Source organism: Carassius auratus, unplaced genomic scaffold (assembly GCF_003368295.1).
Source record: "Carassius auratus strain Wakin unplaced genomic scaffold, ASM336829v1 scaf_tig00002817, whole genome shotgun sequence".
NCBI classification, from domain to species: Eukaryota; Metazoa; Chordata; class Actinopteri; order Cypriniformes; family Cyprinidae; genus Carassius; species Carassius auratus.
In genome coordinates, this window is record NW_020523485.1 from 22,328 (window position 1) to 36,003 (window position 13,676).

Sequence of the window (13,676 nt, forward strand, 5' to 3'; positions counted from 1 at the left end):
AGGCTGGGAAGTCTGATGACGTAGTTTGTTTAACTCTTTAAATGCAAGTTAAATATAAGCGCCAGTGCAAGTCGTGCACATTAGCAACGCATGCGATGTTTTATTGGTTGGATCAGAGTTAAATATGTAAAAAAAAAATATATATATATTTATATATTTATATATTTAATATATATATATATTAAAATCTTGTTAAAAATATGTGGAATCATTTGAGTGGCAGCAAAATATTGAAATTATAAAGCAATATTAATAGATTAGGATAATAGTTAGGGATATTTAGCCTACATATCATAAATTGTATTAATTGATATAAAAAAATATGATTATCAGTGTGGTTTCAAATAAACGTTTTCATCTTATCTGTTGATTATATCATCATATCTGTTATTATGGTATTTTAACACCAAAACCCACAACGAAACTTTATTCATGAATTGTAGAGTAAAAATAATGGCTCCTTCAAAGCCTAGTTTATTCAGAAAGTGGACTGTGCTGTCCTCTGCTGGACGAAATAATCTAGTGAAAGTCGTGACATTTGCCAAGTATGGTAATCCATACTCGGAATTTGTGCTCTGCATTTAACCCATCCAAGTGCACACATCACACAGCAGTGAGATGTCTGGTTTTAGTCGAAGAAAACGTATACAGTATTTTAGTCTGGTTTTAGTCAATGAAAACATAACATTTTAGCAATAAGATTATTATTAGTTAACCGTAAAGCAGTATTCATTTTGGCAGCAATTTTTAATTTAGTCTTAGCCTTACTCAAATGTACATTTCTGTTATCATATTTAGACAAACTTGTTCCGTTTTTGTTTATTCAATGAACTGTATGAGCATTTTTTTTTCTGAAAAATATTTTCTTTCTGTATATATTATGAAAACAGATAAAACAAACGAGAAACATCAGTGTAAATAAGTTAAATTCCTAGTAATTCCACTAATTACAAAAATTACAATAGTCAATTTCTCTATTAAAACAGGCGTTTGAGTAGCTAAGGGCATTTATTCAGCGATCCAAATCACAAATAACATGTCGAGATCTCAGAACAGAACACAGACCGATCTGAAAGACCGAAGGACGCTTTCATTTAGACCGCTAAATTCCAGCTTGTATGTTTTTCAGTTCATATGCGGTGCATGTGGAGTGAGCGCGTGCGCATGGTTGCCAGATTGCTTAATATAAGCAAAAGCCACCTGGCAGAAAATGTAACAGCGAAGCTCTGATTCGGAAATTAGAACTGTTCTGACAACCGTATTCGTGTCTTCCCGGACGGGATCGGGTTCAGCTTTCAAATAGCGTATGTTATGCGTCGGTTCTGGGTAGTAGCTGTTGACATTTCTCGGTTCCGCACGAGCTGGGTCCAACTTTCGAATTTTTGGTCCCGTGTAGACCTCTATCACGCAGTAGAGGCGTGTTGAGCAGTCTGCAATAAAATTGTCTTCTTTTTTTGACGAAAATATATAATATATATAAATAAATATGGAAAAGATTTTATCTTTTTACACTCATTTTAATGTCGTTTTAAACCGTCAACGAAATGTTGATATAGTCTTAGTTAGTTTATTGACCTTACTGTATCCTCTTCGTCTTGTCTTAGTCATGGGAAAAAAGCTGGTTAAAGAACATTTTTCGTCATAGTCTTCGTTAATGAAACGACCACTACTCCCAACCATAGGCTGATGAGGGCTTAGCCACAAATTTTTAACCAATCACACACATTTCTGTTGAGCTGAGGAATGCAATGGCCAATCAGAGGCTTTCAGATGAGGCATCACTGAAACTCATCTAGACTCAAAATCTTTTTAATTGCGCTCGCGTTCTCTGACTTGCAAGTACAATGTAAGTGATTCATTTCACAGTGTATACCGCTTCAGTGAATATGTTTTTATTTATTTATTTATTTATTTTTTTTGGAGAGTGCTTAAACTCGTGATATATCAAAGTCAGGTATAGTCACTTTCTATTTATAATTTATTCGCTGTTTTGAATAACGTGGGAAGGACAATTTATAATGTTTTTATTAAACTGTAATCACAGTAAATACAAATGCAGTCCCATTCAACATACTTTATTAACCACGATGACACCCATCTCTGGTTGTTGCCTAAAAAGACGGGATGTTCGGCTGCTTTTAGTCTTACCTCCGCATGCTCCCAACAGACCTCTTCCGCGTTGTGGTAGTACCTTGTTCCTCCCTACATCCTTCCAACTGACGACTCTATTGACAAAACACATTTATAACCTGATTTTCATATGAACTTTCAGACAATTCTTTAACATTCTGTGTTCTAAGTACAGCGCAGATGGAGGTCTCGAATGCTGACAGTGAGTAGAAAAGTAATGAGTGCGGATGTTTTAGGTTCTATTTGATGTTCTTTTGACATTCTTGAAAATATATCTGTTTCTATGACATGCATAGGTTATCATTATTAGCCCTATAAATAAACAAGTTAACTCTTTCTCACATCACTCCAAATGTGAATCTTTCATGAGACAAGGTTCTATTTGTTTACATTGTCTTGGTTATTACATATTCTATAAATGTAGACCATATTTATTTAGTTGTTTGTTTGCTGTGGCTGGTCCATGGGTGGGTTGTATGATGTTAGGGATTAGAGGCTCCATTGCACCTATTCATGTATTGAGTAGCTGGCTTTGTTGTTGAATTATTTATTTAGAACTTTTTTCTAAACAAGGTTATATAAAAAATAAATAAAATAAAAATAAAATTATATATATATATATATATATATTTTTTTTTTTTTTTTTTTTTGGCAATTTTTGTGACTTTTGTGGTTATGTTCCTCTGACTAACAGAGAAAAAAAAGTTTTGTGAATTTAATATTTTGTCATGTCATTATACTGTTTAGAGCATCAGCATTTTTTTTCCTTTTTTTTTTCTTTTTTGTGAAAAAGTCTGTGAGGCCTAATTATCTGTAGAGGACATCAGGTCTATAAAAAGTCCTGTCGTGCCCTTTTTTTATTTTTTATTTTTAATAACATGAATATACATAATTAGGCAAAAACAATTGGGTTTTTTAATCACAAATCAATTTTCATTTTTTTTATACTAAATTTTATATAAAGATGATTCTCAACTATTTTATGAAATATATATATATATATATATATATATATATATAAACATTTTTCTTAATGCAAAATGTGTGTAAATGGCCATAAACAAGTTTTTGCATTATATACAATGTATCAATAAAATATCTAATTTGCATAATAAAATGTATTTGGGTCAACATAGAATGAAATATGAAATATTGATTTATAATTATTTCTCCATTCATTTGTTGTGTCTCCCAAAATGTGTAAGAAACATGCTTTAAGTCCTGGTGTATTCTACAGTGTATGAAATCGATGTCCTGTTTCATAACAGAAGGTCATAATTTGTACGAGTCTTAACTTTTATAAAGAATATCTCTTTGGGTTTGAGACTTTGCAACTTTAGGGATCTTATCTATGCACAAACAGCTTGTAACACTCTAAAGGAAAATTTGAAATCACATCATATGACCTCTTTAAAATCTGAACAGATTTTTAAAACACTATGCATCATACAATTACTGACTTTTTAATTAGTGACAAAGGAAAACCGGCCATCATCACATGAGAATCACTCACTACCAGACGTTCAAGGGTTGACAAAAATAAAACATTATGTGAATGGGCGAGGTTTTTACCAATGGATGTGCCTAGTGTTTTAAAAATCTTTTCATATTTTAAAAGTCATGTGTATTCCAGGCTTAAGACACAGCACATATTGGCTTGGTCACTCTAGCCTAGAATATTATATTTGAATGATATTTGAGTGTAAGAAACCATATTTGTGTGACAATTCATGTCATATTTTGTTGCTTGTTGGGATATTAATTGGCGATGTATAAGGCAGTTTTTGAGATTTCAGTATTTCCCCATTCAAATAGATAGGACTCGTCTTGCATGCCCAAAACAACATGCCGGAGGCAATACAAATATGGTCGTCAAGAGAACAGACTTTCCTTGAATGGGACTTTGTCAATTGTACACACTGATATTAGCATCATCTCTCACTGTGGTAAATTTGAATAGTAAACTTTGCATAGCACTCGTCAATGCAAAGAAATTTGCAAATGTCTTGTTGATGGGTAGCCTACACGTTCTTCTTCTTTTTCCCCCTTGCTTGAAACAAACTCTACTTGTTGTTATTAAATTAAAGTTATCAAATATGGGACATTTTAGCATGCTACGCTGTCGAACAAATCAGGCAAACATCTAAGGTAGTCAGCAGGGCACTGTTATAATATGTATATAATATATGATTTATAATTGAAGTTTAAAATAATTTATTTGCCATAGAGTTAACTTAAATTATAATTAAACCTGAATAAATAAGTGTATTCAAAACATCAATAAAAACTATAATAGTATATATAACATAACTAAAATAATGTTAATAGGAGCAAACATATCTAAGATTGCAATAATTAGGTGCAGGATTTACACCCCTTTTCTGTACATTTTTGAAATAAGGTGCATTAAAAGGCAACAAATCATTTATAGATATGTATATTTTATAATCAAATGTATGTATGATCCAAAACGTTGTCAGAAGCATGGTGGTGGTGAAATTGAAGGCAAGTGAGGTGTAGTTATATAGCCAAGGTTAGTTTTTAAGTTCATGCGCTTGTATTCAGGCTTCAAAATTCACAAAAGTTATATTCTTTTGTGAAGATTTTCTTGATGGACAAAATGTGTAAGTATCATGAACTATGGTTAAATACAAAGCTTATTTTGGGAAAATCCAAAAGCCATGGAACGTCATAGTGACAGCTTTAATATAGCAGTCTATGGAAGCCATGAAATAAAATAATTAAAAATAATAATAATAATAATAATAATTTGTATTTTATATAAAAAAAAATTTTTAAATCGAAATTCCAAGATTATATCTCACATTTCGGCATAAATCAAATTGTCATTCTCTCTTTTCTGCTCGACTCAGAATCATGAGTTTACAGGTGCATCTCAATGAATTAGAATCTAGTGGAAAAGTTATTTTATTTCAGTAATTCAACTCAAACTGTGAAACTCGTGTATTAAATAAATTCAATGCACACAGACTGAAGTAGTTTAAGTCTTTCGTTCTTTTAATTGTGATGATTTTAACTCACATTTAACAAAAACCCACCAACACATTAGAATACTTCATAAGACCAATAAAAAAAATAAAAAAAACATTTTTTAGTGAATTGTTGGCCTTCTGGAAAGTATGTTCATTTACTGTACATGCTCTCAATACTTGGTAGGGGCTCCTTTTGCTTTAATTACTGCCTCAATTCTGCGTGGCATGGAGGTGATCAGTTTGAGGCACTGCTGAGGTGGTCTGGAAGCCCAAGTTTCTTTGACATTGGCCTTCAGCGCATCTGCATTGTTTGGTCTCTTGTTTTTCATTTTCCTCTTGACAATAGCCCATAGATTCTCTCTGGGGTTCAGGTCTGGTGAGTTTGCTGGCCAGTCAAGCACACCAACACCATGGTCATTTAACCAAATTTTGGTGCTTTTGGCAGTGTGGGCAGGTGCCAAATCCTGCTGGAAAATGAAATCAGCATCCTCAAAAAGCTGGTCAGCAGAAGGAAGCATGAAGTGCTCCAAAATGTCTTGGTAAACGAGTGCAGTGACTTTGGTTTTCAAAAAACACAACGGACTGACACCAGCAGATGACATTGCAGCCCAAATCATCACAGACTGTGGAAACTTAACACTGGACTTACTCTGTGCTGTGAGCTTCTCCACCCTTCCTCCAGACTCTAGGACCTTGGTTTCCAAATGAAATACAAAACTTGCTCTCATCTGAAAAGAAGACTTTGGACCACTGGGCAACAGTCCAGTTCTTCTCTTTAGCCCAGGTAAGACACCTCTGATGTTGTGTGTGGTTCAGGAGTGGCTTAACAAGAGGAATACAACAACTGTAGCCAAATTCCTTGACACGTCTGTGTGTGGTGGCTCTTGATGCCTTGACCTCAGCCTCAGTCCATTCCTTTTGGTGTTCACTCAAACTCTTGAAACAATTTTGCTTCACAATTCTCATAAGGCTGCGGTTCTCTCGGTTGGTTGTGCATCTTTTTCTTTCATATTTTTTCCTTCCACTCAACTTTCTGTTAACATGCTTGGATACAGCACTCTGTGAACAGCCAGCTTCTTTGGCAATGAATGTTTGTGGCTTACCCTCCTTGTGAAGGGTGTCAATGATTGTCTTCTGGACAACTGTCAGATCAGCAGTCTTCCCCATGATTGTGTAGCCTAGTGAACCAAACTGAGAGAGCATTTTGAAACCTTTGCAGGTCTTTTGAGTTGATTAGCTGATTGGCATGTTACTATATTCTAATTTGTTGACATAGTGTGTGACGAGAGGAGCAAGTGTCGCTCATTTCCCAATCACTCCACTGGCCTTGCTCCGTTCCCATGGCTCTCGGCCCCGCGCCACTCGTCACATAGTGAATTTGTGGGGTTTTGTTAAATGTGAGCCAAAATTATCACAATTTAAATAACCAAATGCTTAAACTTCTACACTGTGTGCATTGAATTTATTTAATACAGTTGAACTACTGAAATAAATGAACTTTTCCACTACATTCTAATTTATTGAGATGCACCTGTACTGTATATCCTAAACTTCTGGTTTGTGTCCTCAGAATTGACAAACTCACAATTATTGCGATAAACCAAAGTGCCTTTAAAGGGTCATGAACCCCCCCCCCCCCCAAGTGGGCTTGGTGCGCAGCGGAGCGGAGGAGGGGGAAGAAGGGAGACAGACAACACAGAAAACATCACAGCTTCGCGTTCAGACAGTTTCATTTCACTCTCATCAAGTTAAAAACACAAATAAATGTACAGCCATTTGCAATCTGCATCGAAAACATATATATGAACATGCTGTTGCACCTTTGAGAACTTTTAAGACTTACGCTATGGCGTTTATATAAGACTTTTGACAGGTTGTGTCACAGAGGATCTACAATCAACTTAGGCTTATGATGTTTTTGGAAATGCAGACCAATTCTGTTTCTGGCTCAAACTACATTGGTTAAGTATGGGCCTGTCATGTGTCTCGAATGACTTAAAAAACCGAAGAGTCGAAACAGGTGAACTTATAGACTAATTTCAATACAGAACCCATAGGGAGTTGCGAATGCATGACTTATCGAATCACTCCCCGAGATGGCTCATTTGTCCCAAGTCACATTAAAGATTCCTTCAAAATGAACAAATCCAAATCCAAACAACCCATAACTTTTGTATAGTCAGTATTGGTCACTGCACCTTTTACTTGCTTTTTTGACTTGGCAATTGTTCATTTACAAAGTAAGATCTGGTTAAAACTGCTACACATGTAATAAAATAAAAAAATAAAAGAAAAAAATAAAAGAAATCATGTAGTCTAGGTTTTTTACATTTATTTTGTTAGTACACTGAGAAAAACATCTCACAAGAAAGTCACTTTTTTTTTTTTTTTTTTTTTGTCCAAAAAAAGGTACATTGCAATTGCTTTTGTCAGTAGTGTTGAGAAACTTGAAGCAACACAGAAGTCACTTTTAAATGAAGTAGCTTTCTGTTGGTTCAGTGCAGTAAATTTGTGTGACCAGCTTAAACATGAGCGAAATCTGTGTGGAAAACTTTTTCAGCCTTGTGCGAAACACCCAGTTCAGACAGGAACCACTTTGGCAAGTTTACTTGAGTTTATTGAACACAATTTATCTTTGGCGGTATGGTTCCTTATGGGGGTTCTTGCTCCAAGAATAACTGAACATACAAGAGCTTTAACATTAACCCCCTGGAACCATGAATTTAGAAATACATAATAATTAAGACTTTTAATAAAGTCTTTAAAGCAAACGGTGATAATCATGTAGATGTGGCAGTGGTACGTCTATCCTGTAGCCTGGTTATGAAGATGGGTCTCTCTGGAGTGAGGTCCATGCCAGCTAAGATTTTTGGAAGCCTTAGTGATCTGAAACAAACAAGATGACAGCCAGAAGGTGTGCAGTAGTGTGCTCATGCTTATAATGGGGAGGGAGGGAGGGTTGCGAGCAGTTGAGCATACTTACCGAGCAGTAGTGCCACGTATATATATGTCCGGTGTCTAATAGGAGAGAGGTGGTGATTGGAGCGATTTGACAGCTGACCGCATCAGCTGTTCACAGCCTTACCTCCGTGGCCTGACTGAACTAACGCTGCGCTCGATTTGTGTGGATTCCTATTGGAAGTTTCACTTAGCAATGGTAAATGTGACTGCACTTTTACTCTGAACAGAATGCTCGCATTATTATTCTTTGAGCTCCCCTTGAGTTTTTTTTGTTGAAAGATTATAAGTTATCTATCAGAGTAACAAGCATAGGGCAAATTGTTTATGCTAAATCAACCTCGAATCAAAATGTTTTTGCCCTAATTCCAACTGACATGAGCTCTAACCATTTTTTTTCAATCAGGGCCAGACACGATGATGAAACCTCAGTCCTATTATCCTGTAAGTGATGAAAAACTGTACTGTACAATGTGTATTTGATACAATGAGACCTTGGGGAACCAAAAAGCACTTGAAAGCCCATTAATTTCAACGAGTGTTGTTTATGTCTGTTTACTTCATGTTCATGAACTGCTTAAACACTCATCATTCTTTCTTTATCAAGTGGCACAGTTGCCCACCATATGGAGAGCATGACTGGATCGAACCACTCGCTGCAACACATGGTTGGTTCATATTCTCTATTTTAAATGAGAGCTCTACTTTTATTGCTAATGAACATTGAATCTGTGTCTGTGTTTGCACTAAGAAACCCAGTGTCCTAGGAAATCAGATTATGGTGTCTTTACTAGAATAGAAAGCATTGGGCACAAACGTTTTTTCTGCTAAATCAAAATCAGATTAAGTTGCACTTCAACTCTTACTCCAGTTGACATGAGCTCTAACAAGTTCTTTTTTTAATCAGGGCCAGGCACAGTGATGAAATCTCAGTCATATTATCCTGTAAGTGATGTGAAACTGTATTGTACAATGTGTATTTGATATAATGAGACCTTGGGGAACTAATAAGCACTTGAAAACTCTTTATTTTCAACCAATGTTTTGTGTGTCTGTTTACTTCCTTTTAATGAGCTGCTTACTCATCATTCTCTCTTAATCAAGTGGCACAGTTTCCCTCCATATGGAGACCATGATCCTACTGAACTACTCCCTATAACCCACAGTAGGTTCATATTGTCTCTTTTAAAAATGAGAACTCTTCTTTGATTGCTGATTAACATTATAATTAGCTGCTGTATTTGTGTCTGCACTAAGAAAATCAAATGACTTATGAGAACTCTACCAGAATAATAGTAAAACTGCTTGACAAGCAGTTAGTACGCTGAAGGTCATATTTATTTAGTTATTAAAACAGAAATAATAAACCAGGTTATTTAGTAATTCAATGCAATAAGTTAAACTTTAGTCATTTGTAAAAGATCCATTCTTGTTTCAAATGATTGTCTGTTCAATGCTGTTAAACAAAAATTTCATCACAGGATGACTTTATTATTTGATTATTCTCCAATTGTTTAACATTTTTGCATTATGGGGGATAAATTAATGTTTTCTTTTTTCCTCTAGTATGTCAGTATAAGGAGTCAATCAAACGGAAATATGAACATAGGAATGAGAGCAGTTTCTCTAGTGAAAGAGTCTCACTGGCTGCCCTCTACACTGAACCTGTGATTATTCAGAAAAATAAAAAAGGCCGTTTTCAGAATATCAATGTGGAGGAGTTGTTTAATAAATCAGACATGCATATGTATTATCCAGCATCTGTCATTCTTCAAGGAAATTCTGGTAGTGGAAAATCTTTCATCTCTCAAAAGATTATATTTGGACTGGGCATCTGGAAGTCCTTACCTCAGACACTTTAATCTAGTTTTTCTACCTGAGGTGTGAAGAGCTGAAGTGTATTTCTGAGGAGATGAACTTGATTGAGCTCTTGAGCTGGAATTGTGGTTTATCGTCAGATCAGATCTCAAAAGATGTTACAGAACTCATCACAGAGAGTGCTCTTCATCATTGACGGATTTGATGATCTTAGATTCATGCATTGTGAACTCTGCATTTCATCCAAATTACAGGAAAGCCCCACCTGAGGTCATAGTTTATTCCATTCTTAGTAACGAATCCTGCCCAGATGTTGTCCGGCTGATCACTACTAAACTGAGGTCCACAGGGAATGATTGCTTAAGGACATCAGCGTTTCACAGAGATTATGGGTTTCTCTTGAGAGGGGGTGAAGGAGTACTTCCAGAAGTTCTTCCAGAATGAGGAGCTCTTCAGGAAAGCCTATGAATGTGTGAGAGTAAATGAAACTCTCTTCACTGCCTGCTCCATCCCTGTCATCTGCTGGATCATCTGCACGGTTATGAGAGAGAGGTTCAGTGATGGTGCAGATGTGACGAGTGGACTGGAAACCACCACCACTATCTATCTTGACTTTGTGTCCACTCTACTGGAGCGTAACTGCCATGGTTTGAGTCAGTCTGTCCGAGTCTGCTGAGGAGTCTGGGTCAGCTGGCAGAGAGAGGGATGCTGGAACAACAAGTCTTGTTTGACGAAAAAAACTGTTTATGACACAATTCAGACACTGCTGACAAACCATTCCTGCTCAAGTTCCTCTTAAGGAGAAAAATCCACCAGGAGACAATGTTCGGTTTCATGCATTTCAGCTTTCAGGAGTTTCTTCACTGCTCTCTACTATGTCCTTCTGGATGAAGCAGAGTCCCAAAGTGAAGTGAGAGAGCTGCTTCACACTGTAGAGAGAGCATGGGCTTTGTCCTGTTGGTCTGATAGAGACTTTTCAAAGGCAGATGTAGAAGTAAGACATGCAAATCTGCTGCAGCCTGTGATTCTGTTCCTCTGTGGTCTCTGTAAGAAAAGAATGGACCTCCTCAATTCTTTGAAAAGCATAACATGGACCGTCTCTGTCAACATAGAAATCCAGCTTAAGGAATGGATCCATCAGTGTTCACAGATATATCATAATGAACACATGCTGTTCATTCTCCATTGTCTCTATGAGCTCCATGAGAAGAGCTTCGTTGGGAAAGTTTTGGAACAGTTGGTTTGATAGATCGGTTTAATATGCCTCTGAAGTATAGACGGTTGGGTGTTGAAATATGGTTTAAAGTGCTGTGAACACATCAGAACCCTGAAAGTTGAGAGTTCAGATTCACAATCAAAACAAGTGAGTAGCAACTATCCACACATTAGGCTTGAAAAAATAATACTTGTATAAATCGCTAAACATCAACAACATTACGCACTTGATGTCAGGATTAAATATTCGGTGATATATTGAAGCATTCCACCAAAATAACAACATACAGTCAGGATTAAAATTATTAAGTAAATAAATAAATTTATTTTAATTCATTCTAACGATTAAGATTTTTTTTCTTGATATTTATGTAATGTTTTGTTGTGAATCTGGATATGGTTATTTATGGTTAGAATCTAGTTGATGTATAATCAAGTAGATTTCAGAAGTAATAATTTGATTATTCAGAATGTTTGCATAAAATGATTGTGTAACAATGAATATTTTTAAGGATAAAACTTTTTTTTTTTTTACATTAGTCCTCAGAACATGCAGAAGAGTTCAAACCTGAACATGTTCAGAGAGATGATGAGGACAAACGCAAGAATACATACAGGCATTGAACATTGTTTTATTGTTTTTTTTTAAGAAAATAGTGTTAAGGAGTTTAATTCAAATTTTTTCCATTTCACAGTTGCAGTTTCCCTTTTCCTTTACTTTTGCCTCACTATTGTTGAATGTATTTTGCTATACTGTAACTTCTTCCCTGTTTTTGGTAAATTGTAAATTATTTGGATTTGGTTACATTAATTTTACTAAAACTCTTACACCCTCAAATCTTTCGATTTACACTGTATAGTATACATAATAAATGGCAGTTATAACTTAATGACCATTAACATGTTTGATCTGTCCTCCAGGTTTGTGTGTCCACATGCTGGTCAGTTTAAGTGCAGTCTGACCAGCCTCGTGTTTGTGATGGCGAGTGAAGGAGAGGTGCTGTATAGAGTGGTCTCATGGAATCCTGGTCTGTTAGATGGTTTGGGTCAGATGAAGCCTGCAGGACCCTTGTACAACATTGACTGTTTTAATGGTTCAGTTTCAGGATTGCATCTGCCTCACTGTGAAATATTCTGTGGTAGGTTTATTTTTTACATCCTATTCGGATGGTAATTGTTTCTCAGGGGGGCGTAAGTTACTTTCACCATTTATCACCAAGGTTGTGTGGTACTGTAATTTAATTGCCATTTGAATCCACATCACTGAGTTTATGAGAAGAGATCGATTCCAAATTCAGGGCCCTATCATACACCCGGCGCAATGCGACGCAAGGCGCAGCGCAAGTGAGTTTGCTACTTTCAGTCTGGCGCTGTTTGCATTTTCCCATCCAGCGCCACATCATTTAATTAGCAAATGCATTTGCGCCCATTTGTGCGCCAATGGGGCGTGCTGGTCTAAAAAAGAGGTGTGTTCAGGCGTATTGCCATTTTAAGGGGCTGAAAATAGACTGCGCCATAGACCAACTAAAACCTAGTCTAAAGTCAATGGCACAAATATTTTGTTCGTTATTTAAAAGAGCGTGTTGGTAGAAAATGCGCCTCCGGGCGGGTCCACAGTGTGCGTTGACTTTGCTTATTACACACAGGATGCGCATCACACAAACATGCCAACTATTAAAAACAAAAGGAATACAGTGTAAAATAATATTATTGTGTAGGCTACATATAAAATTTAATGATGGATAGTCATTGCGTGTATTAGAATTAGGCTACCTATTTGCAATTCAGCCTATTACTACTTATAATGATGAATGACATTGGCTAATTAATTGAACAATCCTGCCAATACACACACATATATATTAACTGACTCATCGTGTGGAGCTTTGGTGCATGCCTGCTTGTCCCATAGATGATCTGCTCGTGCGCGAAGTTAAGTCGGTTTCTTACCTTGAGAAGCGCTTCCAGCTTTTCCGCCAACAAATTCCATCGTGTAAAATAGTGATCCGCCGTGGCGCGAGCGCATCTCGCTCTTAAAGGGAATGGGAAATGACACTCTGGTTAGTTTATTGAACGTTACGGCCATTACTAATTAAGAGAATAGGGACAACCCATTCCAGAAATGTGCCCTGGCACATGGACTGTTTTTTCCGTCGTTAAAAATAGCAAAAGTGGATTTGGACACGCCCTGAGTGCACTTTGCGCCCGGCGCTTTACACTTTGTGTTTAGATCATTAAAATAGGGCTCTCAGTGTTTAAAGGGGTCATATGATGCAATTTAAATTTCCCCTAAGATCTAGGTGCATGAGGAAGATCTGTAAAGTTTCAAAGTCTCAAATCCAAAGAGATATTCTTTATAAAAGTTAAGACTCGCCACACCCCCCTAAAACAGCTCGTTTCTAACATGACCCTCTACGTCACTATGTGGGAAGATTTGCATAACCCCCCAGATGTTCACGCAAAGAAAGAAGGTGTACCTTTTATTCTCATTGTAGTATTTGTTGTGCTGTCGCCATTTCGCTAGAGATGCTGTTGTGTTTCACTTTAAAAGCAAAACTACTT

General features: G+C 36.4%; 1 pseudogene; it reads left to right on the forward strand.

Annotated features, from left to right (window-relative positions):
- Window positions 1–8,502: 8,502 nt before the first annotated feature.
- Window positions 8,503–13,151, forward strand: LOC113070037 (NACHT, LRR and PYD domains-containing protein 3-like; annotated as a pseudogene).
- Window positions 13,152–13,676: the final 525 nt, after the last annotated feature.